General features: G+C 34.8%; 1 protein-coding gene across 2 annotated transcripts in view; it reads right to left on the bottom strand.

Annotated features, from left to right (window-relative positions):
• DIAPH3 (diaphanous related formin 3) overlaps nucleotides 1-17941 on the bottom strand; it is a 506459-nt gene that overhangs the window by 126522 nt on the left and 361996 nt on the right. The window lies entirely within an intron of this gene.

Genomic DNA, 17941 nt, shown 5'->3' with positions numbered 1-17941 from the left:
TACTGCCTCAATTTCTTCAGCATACCCTCCTTTCATCTTGCTCTCTTAACTGAAAATGGGCTCTACTTGGAAACCAGACAGATGCTCTCCGCTGGACAACATCTACCCTTCTAGTAGATGTTGCTTGTTCCCCTCCTATCTCATGTGCTTAAAGTCTGTGGGGCACAGTTGGAGGACATGGGAATGTCTGCTTTCTCCTTGAACAAAGCTGCTATGTCAGGCTGTCACTTTTTCTCCTCATGTAAAAAGCACCCACCTTTGAGACACATGTCATTCAGTTACACCACTGCCATCCCTCTGGGTCATTGTCATCCAGTCATGTACAAGTCTACCCTCTCATTCAGAATAAACTATCAATTCAGTCAGTCTTCCTTATCAAGCCAGGCTCTGCCATCATCTTATGGGATTTCAGTTTAATGTTAATGTCTAATCTAACACTAGGTCCTATGAGTTCCCTGACCTCCTCATCTCCAGGAAACAATTCCTTACTACCCATCACTCACTTCCATGGCCATAATCTAAACTTTGTCACTACCCAGAGCTGTTTTACCTCCAATAACTTAGCTTCATACAACTATTTTCTGACCCATATCCCATGAAAATCTCCAATGCCCTGGCCCCAACTCTCGTTATATCCTCGGCTATCTAGCGTAGACTCTGTACATCATTTTGACCATGATTCACATGCTACTATCTTCCTATCTTCCTTCCTTCCTTCCTTCCTTCCTTCCTTCCTTCCTTCCTTCCTTCCTTCCTTCCTTCCTTCCTTCCCTCCCCCCTCCCTCCCTCCTTCCTTCCTTCCTTCCCTCCCTCCCTCCCTTCCTACCTTCCTTCCTTTATTTTCCTACTTTTCCAGACTCCCACTAAAATGTAAATAAGCCCCACACTTCATGTTCTTGGCATTACTCCAGAGGCTGAGTAGTCCTGGTGAGAAACAATAACACAGGATCAGGACTAGTACCCCCAACTGCTACCTCAGCTGGATTCATACTGCTATTAACACTCCTCTTTATATGTTTCATCAGGAGGCTCTTCCCCTCTGGGGAGGGGCTGTTGACATGCTTACACACTTCACTCAAGCCTCCCAACCAACCACTGCCCTTCCTCTGCAAAGACCTTCCTTTTAGATAGAAAACAGAAACCACTTGATAAAAGGTTCTTTAACTTCCCACCATCAAACCTACAAATGTATTTGCACCTAGCCCAACCTTTCCACCTTCCTAACTATCACAATGGCAGAGCATGTACATTTCCAAGACAATTTCCTCCACCTGTGCTGGTATCATGTTGCTCTTCAGCCCTCCTGCCACCCTCAGAAGTTTACTCCATTGATTATCATTCTCTTCCAGTTCCCCTCCTTTTTTTCTCATTCCTTCCAGTCTGCATTCACACACACACACACACAGACACACACACACCTGCTTTGCCCTCCTCCTTAACTTCAAATCCCCTGTAGTTACTATCCTTCCTTACTCATATATTAGTCTCATATCCCATATTCATTTATCAACTCTTTAATGCTCTTGTTTGAGCTAATGGGATGGCTGTTAGTTCATTACAAGATCTCAGCAGCATTTGATTGTGTTAACTATCCTTTCTTTTTGAAATGGTCTCTTCCTTGGACCTCATAAATACCAGACTTTCTTGGTCCCCCTACTATCTCCATGGTGACTCTTTTTCAAGGTCCCCTTCTGGCTCTTCTTCCTCTGCTCATTCTTACATCATACCTTGAATTTTCCATTGGTGTTTTATTCATTCCATGGCTTTGTTTACTGAAAACTCCCAAGTTTTTATCACCAGCAACAGGTGCTATTCCTGAGTCCCAACTAGGGTGACCAATCATCCCGGCTTGCAAGACTAAAGGGTTTCCTGGAACACAGGACTTTCAGTGCTAAAACTGGGGGAATTAGGCCAAATGGGATGAGTTGGTCATACTAGCCCCTTCCAACTCACTAGACATGGTAACCTGGATGTCCTACAGATACGTCAAATATAATACACACTTTTCCCAACTTACAATTTTTTTGACTTTACAATGACACAAAGCAATAAACATTCAATAGAAACTGTACTTGACTACCTAAACAACCAATGGTTTTCACATTCTTTATAGTATTCAATAAATTACATGACATATTCAATACTTAATTATAAAATAAGTTCTGTGTTATATGATTTTACCCAACTGTAGGCTACTGTAAGCGTTCTAGAATGCTTTAGATAGGCTAGGCTAAGCTCTGATGTTTGGTAGGCTTAGGTGTATTAAATGCTGCTTTGACTTACAATATTTCCAAATTATGATGCGTTTATCTGGACGTAACCCCATCATAAGTTGAGGTGTATCTGTATATACAAACTTGAATTCATCACCATTTTCCCCAAAACTCTACCTCTTCTTATGTCCCTTATCTCAGTGAATGGTACCACCTATTTATGCCAAAACACTATCAGTGATTTTTAAAAACTGTTGAAAGTAAATATATATATATATATAGAAGGATTTTTGTATCCCTAAGCACTGAGTTTCCAGTCATATTTCTTATTAGGGGAATATCCAATAGGATTTTTATATAGCCTGTCAGCAATTTCAAATCTTCTTTAGTGAAAAACAAATTTAAAAATGTACATTTATCTAAAAAGTTACAGATCTGTTGGATAGTACCAGTGGTACAAGATTCATTTCTTCATTGCCACATTCTTCTACTGTTCAAATTCTTGATGCTAATTTTGATCACTATGTAATCCACTAGAAATGTCATTTATTTATTTATTTTTATAGAGGCAGGGTTGCACTGTGTTGCCCAGACTGGTCTCAAACTCCTGGACTCAAGAGATCCTCTGACTTTAGCCTCCCAAAGTGCTGGGATTACAGGTATGAGCCACCATGCCCAGCCCACTATAAATATTTTTCTTTAAACATTTTGAAATATTTCTGTTTAGGAATAATTAATTTTCCTTCCCAATAAGCTGAAAGAAAGGCATGTTCCCCAAGTAATAAAACTCTGGAAAACAATTTGTATTAACTCATGATTGCCTCAGTCTGTAAGACATAGTACATGCTTTGTAGGTCATCAGGAAACAAAATGGCTGTCCTTCATAGTTCATTCTGTAAATGGCCTGTGGGCTGCGGTTAGTTCCACATATCTCCTCACTCTGTGTGAGCCCCATTAAATTTGCCTGGGTAACTGCACAAAGAATGAACGAAAGCTTCAGATTAAGAATGTATGAGAAGCACAAGACCCAAGACTCTTTAGGTCAAAGGAAACAAGACAAAAGTGACATCATGGTGCTCTGGATGACATTTATATTTCTTCATCTTCATTCAGCATGAGACAGTAGAAAGGCTGATGATATAATGAAAAATTGAGATGAAATTTCAGGAAGAACTATCTGAAATCATTATTACTACAGGACCAGGCCACCAAAGAAAATGGCATCCTTTCCTTTTTCTTGAATTTAAGGAGAAGTTTTCTCCTGTCCCAGGGAATTTAGGTATACCATTCCTGAACTGGGTAGCTTGCTGTGGTTTCACAACTTGACGTTTGTTACTAGAGAGACAGTTACACACATATGAATAATTCTCCGTTGCTCGATGTATTTATCTAAGCTCATGCTTACCATTTCCACCCTCTTAGCAGCCATCTTGTGACCACATTTGTACATGTTAGTGCATTCATCAGGGGGTAAGTGCATCAATAAGAGAAGAAGTTGAAATTAGATTAGTTAATTTGCTACTTCATTAACAGCTGTGGTAAGAAGTCCAAGGAGAAAAAGGATTGAAACTAGCTAAAATAAGAGGTTTGTATTGTAAGTGAATCTAAATCATCTATGTCCCCTATTCCTGCGGATAACTGAGAGTCAGCTGTGCACACATCTGTGGGTGTTTATAAACATTTACCATCTGTGAGAAGCTTATGGGGTGTAAATGGTGGGCTAATTAGTGAAATGCTAGTCATTTCTAATGACAGTAGTTATGGATAAAGATCTTATCCAGGTTAAATTGATCTCAGAACCTTGATCACTGGAGGCCACTCTACCTTTCATGACAAGACTAAGTAGTTACACTAAGCTGAACATGTCACACATTAAGGATGCATCATAACTAGATCAGATTGCTAGTTTATGCATGTTAATTAGCTCTGTTTTCAATAGACTGAAGTGTGGATTGAGTATTTGTCAGAGAAAATGAGAAGGTATCAATCTGTTTGAAAGGTCAACCGATTCTATAACATATGACATTATTATTTCTGTTCTGGACATATTAAGCACCTTCCATTCTGAAAATTAACAGCATAGATAGAAACCTAGAGATGATTCATAAATGAAAGAGTTGTCCATATACATACACACATATGTGCATGCAGATACATTTCCTTAAGTTCCCCACATCAGTAACTTTTTCTAAACATGTCTTTTATTGATCTATATTGTGGGCAAACATTCTAAACAGGTAATTTTAAAATAAATTCATCTTGTAACCAAAGGGAATGAAAAAAACATACTGTATAAGAAGTCATATTTACTGTGTAATATAAAAGTGTCTTAAAATAGAGATTATGTTGTAAAAGAGTACAGTGTCAGAGAACACATGAGTGAAAGCACAGGCAAAACTTGATTCCTTGGGTTCTAATAAGGTTTGTTATTAATTTACAGAATACAGATGGAATTTTCCAAATGAGAAGAAATCTTATTTTGTAGATAAGGAGAAATATGGTGTGAGGCTAACTGGTCTGCTATTACTTAGCTACTGGAGGGGTAGGGACTGGAATACTGGTAACCCAACTTGTGAACTTGAGCACAAAACATTTCATAACACCACTATTCACAGAGAATAGCAATATTATATATAAGGTCAAGATTTCGGTAAATAAATAAAAACCACCCCATGTAAAATGTCACTCCTTCCCGCCCTTCCTATCCCCCATCCCTACTTTATTTTGTTCTCCTTAGAAGCTGTGGACTTCTAACGCTGTATATTTATTTTAAATGTTGTCTGTCTCCTGCAAGAATATATGCCCATGAGGGCCAGGACATTTGCTTGTTTTATTTTCTGCTCTGTTCCTAGTGTCTAGGATAGTACCATGATAATAAATAAATATTTGTTGAAGGAGAGTTTTGATAGAAGTAGTTTTTACACCATCACACTAATAATTCTACTAATGAAGGAGGGATTTCAATGCCCATTTTTAGAATTCCTTTTGTCAGAAATTTAATGGTCACAAAAACAAATCACAGAGGAGCCTTGGTAATGTCTTTCAGATTGTTAGATAAGGTGTAATTAGTACCTAAGGAAAAAACAGTAACTAAATACTGACTACAACAATATCACATGCCAGAAAAATAAACAAATGCAAACTTCAACAATGAAAATCCTAGAGCCTTGGAACTGAACGCCTGGGCTAGTTTTAGATGAAGGGGAAGGAGTGGGACTGGCCTGTTTTCCTTCAAGGGGATAATGGGACCCATTCTCTCCCTTACCCTACCTAAACCCTATGCCTCAAATTCTCCAGGAAAGGGCCACCTCTAGCTTATCCTCATGAGCTAACCAAGATTTATTTTCAGAGGTTCTTGGTTAATCTAGCAATAAAAAGTTGCAAAGCTATCTTTATTAACAAATAAATTTGTTTCTATTTTCCACTATGAAAAAAGTATAGTTACTATGCAGATGTTGTGTTTCTTACCCTATACCAGGCCCATTCAGGTAAAAAAATTCCTAAGATTAAAAAGGCTTTAAATTGGAGATGTGAAATCTATGTGTACTAAAGCTGGTACAAGCAGCATCTACCTGTTCATGAAGTATTCTCCCTGTCTCACCACACACAATTCACTAGAAAGCCCTATTGATTCTGTTTCTACCCTGCCTTTCAAATCCATCTTGTCTTCTCTTTCTTAGTGCTTCCTAGTTCAGGCCTTCTGCATTTATCTCCTGCAAAATTGCAACAGTCTCCTAATTGGTCTCATTCCTCCTAGTCCCAACACCCTCTGATCCATCTGCATTTTTGCTACAGAGCCATTTCTCTAAGAGCAAATCATATCACTGCTGTTTAATGCCCTTGGAACATGCCTACAAAATAAAGCAAAGAAAAAATCCAAAGCATAGCATGCTTTCTTGACTTCCAATTTAGTCTCATTTCTGCCCACAGATCTACCCAAAGATCATTCAGGCCTGCTACATTACTTGTTGTCAGTCCATATATAAATGTCACACCTCTGTATCTGAATTTACTTAGCCCATTGGAAGCCCAGGCTCAGAAACTCTGGCCCTTCATTTCACTGTGTTCATTTGGTATCCCCCTAATTCAAGATTCCACATTTCAAAGAAACAACAAAGGTAGTCTTTTCTGCAATACTGCTCAGATGTCAATCCATCCTCCTTTCTCCCTCCCCAATGTGGGACCCAAAGGATAATTATTAGTATAGGAACTACCCATACAGCAAAAAAATGCACACTACATTCTTAGGCTATGAACAGAAAGGAAGGAAGCCAGCTCAGGGTACCCTTCTTGTGCCCCCATCTGGTGGACTCTGTCCAGAGACATTGGAAGTGAGATTGCAGGCAGGGCAGTAGCCCTGCGCACTCATCCCAGAAATAAGTGGTGCATGTTGGGTAGAATTTCCTATGAAGTCCCAGGGAGTTGAGTCCAAGAGTGGAGGTTCTTGTGTCCAACATGCAGAATTGTTGAGAACGGGCTAAGGAAACATGACTAGGGCACAGAAGGCCATAGAAGCGCCACAGAAGCACCACAAGAAGCTGAGTGCTGTGGCTGAAGCACAGTAATTTCCTATGCGCCTCTACCTGGGGAGGAAAAAAAAGCTCATAAAGAGTGTAAATGCAAGAGAAGAATGTTTCCAAGAATCATTAACATAGGGACCCAGAGAAAACTAACAGAAATTCAACAGATCTATTTGGTTGCCACTCAAAGGCAAATCAGTCATCACCTGTACCACAAGCAGACAGGAGAGGTGATTGCCAAAGCAGAGAGGCTATTTCAGACCTAGACGTGAAATGAACCAGAAAGAGGACACATGCACCGAAGGGTACCCTCAGCTGGCTTCCTTCATCGAAGGAAGAAGGAAGATAAGAGATCATGGAGAGAATTTCAAACACAAATAACAACTCTATACAGAAACTACTGCAAATACACACACTCACACACACACACACAGATAATATTAATTACATTGTTAACCATCAGGTAGGCTGATGGCTCAGCCATAAATTAAATTGCATTTATAGAAATAGTAATATCTTTGTATATTTGACCTTGTTATCATGGCTATGAAATTCCACATTTGTTACCAAAACTATAAGAGCACATAAAACAAACTTGACATATGTCATACCCTGTCCTAGGATTGGGCCAATCTACTTTTATGTGGGTATGCACGAATAGAACATGTACAATTGAGGAGTTTTTTGTCCCACAAATGTGAATTCCATAAATATTTTTAAAGTGCTTATTAAACACCTGCTATAAAAGGAAATTAGAAGCAACAGCTCACTGTAAAAGATTTCTTTAAAACATGGCTAATTTGTATAAAATTTTATTTTTTTAAGATTTATTATTTGAGAAATAATGGCTTGTTTGATCTTTATGGAAAAGCAAATTTTTCATAGCAAAATCAAAATATTAGCTGAAGTATCATTTAAGATAACTATAGTAAATGTTTCATATCACATCCCTTCTTTCTTGTACTTTATTAAATATTAATATTGAGTATCTAATTAATGAAATGAGATAAACTCTTACTTCAAAAAGACTTCTTTCTGAAGAAGTTTCTAGGAGGAATACACCAAATTGTCAAAACATCTTTCTGTTTCAGAATCAGCTGACCACAAACTGAAGCAATCTAAAAACATGCATGCAAGTGTGCATGCACACGCTCACGTGCATCTCCCCTATATAGAAACCTCCATTAGTTAAGTTGTAATATATTCAGATGGAAAATTTTATCTCTAAGGGTTCCTCAGTTTCTATGAATGGTAAACACTATGAGATATATTTTCCCTTTCTTTTCTTACCTTTACCTTTTTAGAGCTGACAAAGGATGACAAGTTCATATCCTACTTCTATTATATCAAAGTGCAATGCTTTAGGAATAGGACAGTATCAGCATAAAAAGGGAATTATCTCACAGGGAAGACGAAAGATGTAAAAAACAACACTCCCTCCCAAGATTTCCCCATCACATGAGTATAGCAATTCTAAACAAACCTTGACATCATTTGGGTTCTGCTAATATTTTCTAGGCAGAGAAGAATGTTTCTTTAATTTCCAACAATGCCTCCAAATATAATATTAGCATACTTTACCCTCGATGTCAGCAGATATCATGACTTATGAAACAGTATTTCCTTGGACTACAGTGCTATTTACCTTAATGGTAGAATCAATTAGAATCCAGTATAATCCAAACCACATGTTTCCTCGGACCAAATTCCTTTAGCATTCTGTGGAAAGGGTCTCTGAAAATTTGTCTATGGGTAGTGGGAGCAGAACTAGAATCTTTGCTTAAAGGTGAAAGGTATTTTAATGATCATAAACAATATTTTCATCTATCAAAGCCAAATTACAGAGTACAATGAACAGAGTCACTGTAAAATGGTAAAATAATCTATGAAAATATTTAATAAAATTATTTTTTAATCTAATGAAAATATTCCCTGCATTCAAGAAATAATGAGTGACTATTATGAAAATGCACTTTTGAGAGAAGTACAGAGCATTACCTTTCCATATAAAATAAATAATAAAGAATAAAGGTTTTTTAAAAAAAGTACTTTTATTCACATGTGAATCCAGCAGAAAGTACAATCTAATTAGCATTGAGAACATCCACTGAATATCAGAGATCATAATTGCAATTCAGCACTAATAGAATCATCACTTCTGAAATATATCTGAAATACAGCAGAAAGACTGCCTTTTTCTTAGTCCTTGGTCTTTGAATTAAAATAATCTTTTGTTCCCCAAGCAAACAATCTTCTTGACTTTGTAACACTTGAAGGCTAAAAAGAGGAACTGTCACACATTTAGAATCTTCAAACTAATTGCCAGTCAGAGAATCAGGGTTAGAATGACTTTGGAGGGAATCTATCCAGTTTCCTACAGCAGTGATCCTTTACACATTTATGAAAGCTAGTGATAGAACCTCAGATTCAGCACTAATTTGACAAAAATATTTCTACTTTGCAAGAGTTCATGCCTGAATAGTACTAATAGTTTAAAAATAAACATTCAAAGGATCCTATTGAAATGAAATTACTGTCTCTTATAGCCACTTATGATAATTATTATTGGAAGTTCAATGATGAAAATTCACTCTAGTCAGGCAATGGCCTCCAAGAATTGCTTGCTCTAAAAACAGTCAGTCATCTATTTTCTGTTACTATGCTAGTCTGTCATATTCTTCCGGCCTTGGGGCATTCTAGCCTGTGTTAAGCCTGCCATCAATGTTAACTCTGTTAATATCACGTTGCTTATAATTCTCTTGTAAAACATTGGATATCTGAGGAAGGAAGCTATCCAGGAAACAATATTTTAAAATCCTATTATGAAATAATATCTAATTTCATCTAAATATTAATGCCTATTTATACTATTTACAAGTTACAAATAAATATTCAATTTCTTTGCTTAATTTTCCCAGTCTGCCCTAGGGTATATTTATTCATCATCAAATGCCAAATACTATTGAATTTCTTTTTCCTTCTTTGAGATAATCACTTTAGACTTAAGCAACCTTCCTGACCAAGTTCAACAACAATGAATAGATTTCCTTCAACTTTAAGGATTTAATGTCAGAATGACCAAAAATACAGAGAAAGGAGAGAGCCTATTAATAAAAAAGAAGAAAAACCTGGCTCCACCTATGACCTTTTGACACACTGATATTTTCATCTTGAAAGATATACAAACAATACTACAGAAATACTGGGGTCTATCAGCTGGGATAAAAGGATAAAAAAGCACAATGGTTGTGCTAGATTGGTTACTGAAACAATCAGCAGCCCCGATGCTTGCCAGCATTTCAAAAGTTCAACTGCATGACTTTCCATTTCAAATCAGTAGATCTAAAAATCACATAGTTCTCTGCAGCAAGAAATATGTTTAACGATTAATTTTTCCCTGATAATTATCATTAATTTTACCAATAGTTTTACTCAGTGTTATTTTTCAACATAGACTGGTCATTTTGCAAATGCATGCTTTTGGCTATAGGAAAATAAACAAACAAAATTAATAGTTTTTTTTTTTTTTACTCTGTCTCTTAAAGTCAAAGAATAGAGTCCATAAATTATTGATCTATATTATGAATCAGCAAATTTTTTCTTTAAAGGGCCAGATAGCAAATATTTTAGGCTGTGTGGGATATATGGTTTATGTTGATTTGTGGAGACAGCTAAGGAGTATTGAATGTTACAGACAAAGAAGATGCAGTGCTGTGACTGAGTTCTCAATTATAATACAATAAATGTAGCTGATATTATCAATGTTACAGTTTTCCACATTGTGATAAGATCAAAAGAACTGACTGGAATGATTTTTTGCTCTAAAATATGAATAGGGTGAAGTTATGAATAAGTGACCTTAATATAAAGATTTCTTTCATAAAATTCTTAGTAGACCATGCTACACCTTAAAAATTTAAATTTTTGCCCCAAATAATGTTTATGAAAATTGGCATTTAATCTTTTATTCTCAAAAAAAGTTGAACAACAAAAAGTGGAGTTGAGAATGTAGTACATTTCATATAATAATAAGAAAAACATTTTGAAAATGATATTTAAATACTGGATGAGCAATAAATTAATTAGTATGAGGATGTGCCACAAAAATGTTTAACAAGAGTGGCACTGATAATCCTCAAGAAAAGGAAGGAGGGAAGGGAGGGAGGGAGGGAGGGAAGGAGGGAGGAAGGGAGGCGAGAGATAGAGACAGAGAGAGAGAGAAAACGAACAAGAGAAAGAGGGAAAGAGAGAAAAGAAAAAATAATCACTTTCAAATTAAATTATGCTGGAAGTCTGAGAACCTCCTCTTTTCTGGGGCTTGTTGGAAGGGGACAAAGGATGGTGTGTGAGCCTTGTATAGCTACATGAACAAGACACAAATTAATGCACAAAATGGTTGAACTCTGAATGAGTTTCTGTAATTTAAGCTACGTTATTCCAGTGTAAGAGATGCCTCCACATAAGTGGAAAGCTGCACAGCTAAGAGAGAGTCTTGGAAAAATTTACCACCAGACACTGCTTGATACTATTTATGGAATAGAATTTCAGTTTCTTAATACCATCAGGAAGAAAAATTGTTACATGGTACAGTTGGTGGACGTGGAAGAATGTCTCAGGGCACACATCCTGAGTAAAGCACACCAAAATGTTTGGGGCATTTCTAAAACTTACTATATTGCAAATTCTCCAGTTCCTAAACTTCTATTCTGAATCAAACAATGAAAGTACTGGACGCATTTCTACCTCCCTCAGAAAAGTTGACCTCTGGCAACTCTTTTGGGTCAGAACTATTCAGAACATCAAAGAATCCCTCCATTAACTATGACAACCCTCCCATAACTTCCAAACACAAAGAGAGAGTCCACCTGCCTTAAAACCACTGATTATATTACCAAAGATATGGCTGCCACAGATTTCCAGGGAAAGTAATTTAAATCTTCTTAGATAGGTATAGTCTAGTGACAAGTTACCAATTGCTAATAATCATTTTGGTCCCTTTTTCCTGTTCCATAGTTAAGTCATCAGTGATAAAATATAATAGCATAGTAGTTAAAAATATGACTTCGTGAGAAGACTTGAGTACTGGTTTCATGGTTTGCCAAATCCGTGATCATGTGCAAGTAAATTAAACTTTTTTATAAATAAAATAATCTTATGAGTTTGTTGTATTACATATAATAATAAATATAGGCTGGCAAATAATATGTGATCAACAAATGCTGGTAATAGTAGTAGCAGTAGTACTAGTTGTTGTTGTTGTTACTACAATGTCTGTTCTATAAATGTTGGGGTAAAGAAATGAGAAATATAGCCAAGCCAATGCAATTCATTTGTTTTACCCTTCTATACTGAGAAATCATTAAAACTATTGGCTTATTTATATGCACCAATTGCCAATAACACTAGAAAACTGAAAGCATTACCGCACAAAACTAGAATATGTGCAATTATGGAAAGTAATCTAAGTTTTATGGTATCTGTAGAAGACAGGGTAATTGTTAAAGCCTTTATGAAAGCAAGTACAAACATTAATTGCATATCTGTTGAGATTGGCAGAGACATTCCCAAATAGTATTTATGTAATATGCCTTTCCTCTAAAATGGAGGCCTAATTACTTAGTTATTCTAAATTGCAGAATGGAAAACAAAGGAGCAGTTTTAGCCATGTGGGTAAACAACAGATTTCTAAAAGCTAATTATCTCTTTATTTAATAGACTGAAGTTGCACCAAATGAGACATTTAAGTCTAATAAATAATAGACAAATTGTAACCTAAAGACTAAAATATAGGAGCTGCTCATACAGTTTTTATTGCTCCATTAAATAAGCTCTTATTTACTTCCCCCACAAAACATAATTATACAACACTGGGTCCATTTCAAGGCCATTTTGATCTGCTTTTTAAAAATGATGTGAATCGACTTACATACTCAGGAAGTCTTAAAGTATAATATTTGAATTCTATTATCAAATGCCCTATTTGTGTCCATGATTAAGAAACAGAAATGGAATTTAGAAAAAGTTGTGCATAACCACATAAAATTACTACTACTACTTGCCTTACTAGAAATGATTACACATAAGAATAGTTATATATTTTAAATTAATAAACACTAGTGTCTATACTTAGTCCTTTTCATGTCAGATGTTTAATACTTTAGGTATTTTTTCAATTAAAATAGTTTAAACTTAAGCATCAATCTTAGACATTTATTTAAAATTTATATATTAAATAAAGATATTGTGAAAATGTAACTTGTATGTTTATGTAATACCAAAACATTCAACAGAATGACCAAAACTATGTATATGAATATTTAAGAGACCTTCAGGTTTGACATTAAAAAAAAAAAGAGAAAAAACAGAAACAAGAAACATCAAGTTTAAACACTATAACATGGTAACAGGATTGCTTTCTTGGTTTTGTTTCTCAAAAGGATTTTTAATGCTTCATTTTTCTTCTTGGATAAATTTAGTCCACTATTTCTATCTTTATTTTCATTCTATTAACAAAAAACACATTCTAAAACGATAGTGATAATAAATAATAGTAGATCAGGAAACAGTTGCCTGTTCTCTTGCCAAAGGCAAGTAATGATTTACTATGGATAAGAAAGAACAGGATTTTAATTTACTCTGCTACCTCAGGTAGTGATACAAGAATTTGTACACCTGTGAAAATATTCAGTTCTTATTTGCATGGAGGAAGTACTAAAGTCATGAAAATATATGGAAGGAAGCTCCCTGTGGGTTTATGGCAGAGTTATGTGAAGATTTTTCCTCTTCCTCTCTCATTCAGGGATATGTGTCTTACATAATAAGCTAAAATAAAAAGTTCCTGGCCCAGTGAGGTAACAAAAGACAATATAAATTCGTTAATCCACTCTTCCACATTCTTTTAAGGCTGAGAAAGCCAGGCTAAAAATTTCTACAAAGATTTGAGCAGTACCATGTTCTGTACTAAAATATAATACCTGCAAAGAAAAATTACATAAAGTTTCAACTGATCCTCACAATGTTTAAAAAATACACCATATTAGCACATATAGTACAGCTTATAAACATAAGCGTGGTTATCCAAAACCACATACACTGATTATATAAATCTTATCAACTTCTGAGGATTTTTATTAAACAACATTTTAAATTAGAAAGTTTGATATATACTATTAGTCTCCTTAGTTCTATGAGACCAAATCTTATCTGTTACTACCACCAGCCTAAGCAGTCTCCATCTCAGCATCCTATCTTATTTTAGTTCCTGTAAATTATTATCTAACATTATTTTATATATTTGGTTATTTGAAGCACTCATTAGAATTTTGAACTTCATTACAGCAGCAACCTTTTTGCTTTTATTTATAATTTCAATATAAAGCATAAACCTTGAAGAATAAAAGAAACAATAAAAAGTGGGCTTGCTATGATTCGTTTTTTACCAATAAAATATTATTAGAAATGATAACACATGTATTTATAATAGTGAAATGTCTTTATTGAAGATCATATTTGTCAAATACCACATATGCATAAAATTCAATGTATCAATTTAAAAGTATAAAAAACTGATATTTTACATGTTTTTAGTAATTAAGTGCTAAATTAGATATACTACTTTAGTAACTTTTATTTCATAAAGCCTTTGAATGTTATAAAAATCATGACTTGACAAAAAGAGTATTCTACATATAATATGGAAAAACAGAACTGCATATTGTGGTTTTTAAAAAGCGGCAAGGGTACCAATAAATAAGCATGTAATAATATATTTGTTACATGGTTCCGTGACTCACTTGGCAATAACAGTTACTTTAAGAAATCGAATATTTTGTTGCTTTACATTAATAGTTGTGTTGATTTTAAAGGAAAACTAAAGACCATTCAGAATAACTGTCATTTATTGGGGTTTTAGAAGACATCTTTCACTTTGGTGAGAAAAATATGTGTTTACAAATATTACAAAATTTGGACTATTATCCATAGATTCTTTTAAATCCCACAGTCTAAAAAAAAAAAAATTCAGTTTACTTGCAAAAATTTCAAATGTTTTTAAAAGACAAAGTCTCACAGTAGCTTCTTAAATCATAGCTGTTTTAGCATCTTGTATCAAATGAATTTGATTACATCTATAGCATATTCATATATATGATATAGATATAGCATATATCTGTATTTATTTTACAGAGGTATTATTTTAAAATTATCTATTTTAATATCATTTATATAAATCAAAGTTACTGAGACTACATTCTGCAGAGGGCACTCCAGAAAAATGTTAAAATGTATGATGCATATGAACCTCAGAATATTAAAGGTTTGGAAAGTCCTATAGGGTGAGGATTTTACATTTACTTGAGGCCCACCTATAATAATTTGCAAATCATGTTGAGAAAGAGATAGTACAGAAAAAAATCTAATAAAATAATCCAATAGGTCAAATAATATGAGCTCCATGATTAACGAAAGAGATTAAAAAAAAAGCTTTCTTTAAATCTGTTGTTAAAATTAAAAACATTCAAACCTATTTTAAAATTAAGAATAGAAGGTAATGTCCTCAATGTAAAATTACCTAATTTAAAGTGACACAAATCAGCTATTATTTGTGATGGCTACATATTAGAATAGTTTTATAAAATTCAGAAACAGATCCCAGTATAGTAAAACCTATATATCAAATATATGAATAATTAAGGATGAATTATAAATAAGTGGAACAGAGTTATATTATAAATAATCAAAACTGGAAAAGAAACGAAGTTGATATAAAATCACTGAAAAGATTTTCTAAACTTAAAGGTGATAGAAAAAAATCACAAAGGCAAATATTAAAATAAAACATCACAGAATGAAAATAAAACAGTTTTATATATGTCAAGATATAGAAATAAAAAAGCCACATTAGAAAAAGATATTTAAAATGTTACTATTAATACATACTGAGCTAACTTGTGCAAATCAATGAAAAGATAACACAATTCACAACAGAGTAACTAAAAATGAACTATAAACACTTTTTAAAAGCCCAACTTTTGTAATACTCAAAGAAATGCAAGTTAACATAATAAAAAATAAATTTAAATCTAGAAAATTAGCAAAAATCTTAAAAAAAAAAAAAAAAAGAATAGGGCCGGCACGGTGGCTCACGCCTGTAATTCCAGCACTTTGGGAGGCTGAGGCGGGCGGATCACGAGGTCAAGAGTTCGAGACCATCCTGGCCAACATGGTGAAACCCCATCTCTACTAAAAATACAAAAATTAACTGGGTGTGGTGGTGTGTGCCTGTAGTCCCAGCTACTCGGGAAGCTGAGACAACAGAATTGCTTGAACCCAGGTGGCAGAGGTTGCAGGGAGCCGAGATCGCGCCACTGCACGCCAACCTGGCACCTGGTGCCAGAGTGAGACTCTGCCTCAAAGAAAAAAAAAAGAATATTCGACCAAGGCACATAACCCAATGTTGAAAGCTGAGAAAATTAAAGCTATGCTTCTGAAAGTCAATTTGTAAGTATGCATCAAAAATCTTAAAAAAAAGTTCACCAACATAAGGTGAGACACCGAATTGCGTATTTACTAGGATCATAGCTACTATTAGAAGGTAGAAAAATTTAAAACTGAAAGAAAAATGTGCAGAAATGTTCATAGTTCTTTGAATAGGAAGACTACGGGTAACAGTCTTTTGATTTTTTTAGGTGTTTTCTATAATGCAAATAAATTTGAAAAATAAACTTATTCTTAAAACTGAAAGTGTCCTTAGGGGGACACAAATTTAAATTAAAACATTACTGAGATTCCATTGGAAGTTTCATTAGAATTTTTGTATCCTATCACGTTTCAACTTTTCAAATTGGTATAAGAGAATTATGAGAATTACTCTGTGTAATCAGACCCTTGGGCAAAGCCCATAAACAAACATCCAATCTGCCATCTAGTAAATCATCTAGATAACGTTGGTCAACACTAAAGGAGCTAATGTTCAGGCTGTGCGGGGTGGCTCACTCCTGTAATACAAGCACTTTGGGAGGCTGAGGTGGGTGGATCATCTGAGGTCAAAGGTTCAAGACCAGCCTGACCAACATGATGAAACTCTGTTTCTACTAAAAATACAAAATTAGCTGGGCCTGGTGGGTGGGTGCCTGTAATCCCAGCTATTTAGGAGGTTGAGGCAGGAGAATCACTTGAACGCTGGAGATGGAAGTTGCAATGAGCTGAGATCGCGCCATTGCACTCCAGCCTGGGCAAAAAGAGTATAACTCCAACTCAGAAAAAAAAAAAAAAAAAAAAGCTAATGTTCAAACACCAGAATCTTCTGTAAATTAGAAAATTTTAAATTCCTTCCAGAAGCATATTTTAAAAATAAATACTAAACTTTTCTGATCTCTATTTTTGTTCATATTTAAAGATATTTCTGAAAATATTCCCTGAATTTCAAACATAAACAAGAAATTGTGTTTAGATGATTTTTCTTCCCTGGAAGAAACAAGTACCATACATTAAGGTACTTGGTTCACTTTAGTAAGCATAAAATATACCTGTAAAACTGAAAGTAAAGAAGGCATCTCTGTCTATTTCTAAGGAAACATTAGGCAAATTTGCAACCCTGAATTGTAAACTATGGTGATTTAGCAGGGAAGTGGATGGATTTTAATTAAAACCTTGTTCAATCTTTATTGGCTTGAAAGAAGAAAAGCCACATTTTCAGGGAATGAAAATATAACTACATTTTACATAATTCTTCTGCTTCTAAATAAGTGGCATCTTTTAGCTTCTTGAAATACATATATACATATGTTTCTGTAAAATTTCAGTACCAGTCTCTAAAAGATACTTTGAAACATATTGACAACAATTTTGTCATGTTTACGAGAAAAAAAGTATCCAAAATTTTTAGACTGCTTTTTTCTTTTTGTTGTTTTTTTTGAAACAAAATCTCACTCTGTCTCTGGGCTGGAGTGCAGTGGCAAGATCAAGGCATACTGCAGCCTCAACCCTTCCAGACTCAAGTAATCCTCCCACCTCAACCTCCTGAGTAGCTGGGACCACAGATTGGAATACACACACATTCCATATATTGCAATAGGGTGTTATGTCCCTTAAGTCTCTTTCTTTTAAACAATGTTTATCCTCCATCACTTTTTTTCCCTCCCTTGGTGTGTTTTGTTGAAGAAACCAGGTTACATGTCCTATAGAATATCTCATGGTCCGTTTCTGATA

This window comes from Callithrix jacchus, chromosome 1, assembly GCF_049354715.1.
Source record: "Callithrix jacchus isolate 240 chromosome 1, calJac240_pri, whole genome shotgun sequence".
NCBI classification, from domain to species: Eukaryota; Metazoa; Chordata; class Mammalia; order Primates; family Cebidae; genus Callithrix; species Callithrix jacchus.
This window is presented reverse-complemented; position numbering and strand designations above follow the sequence as displayed.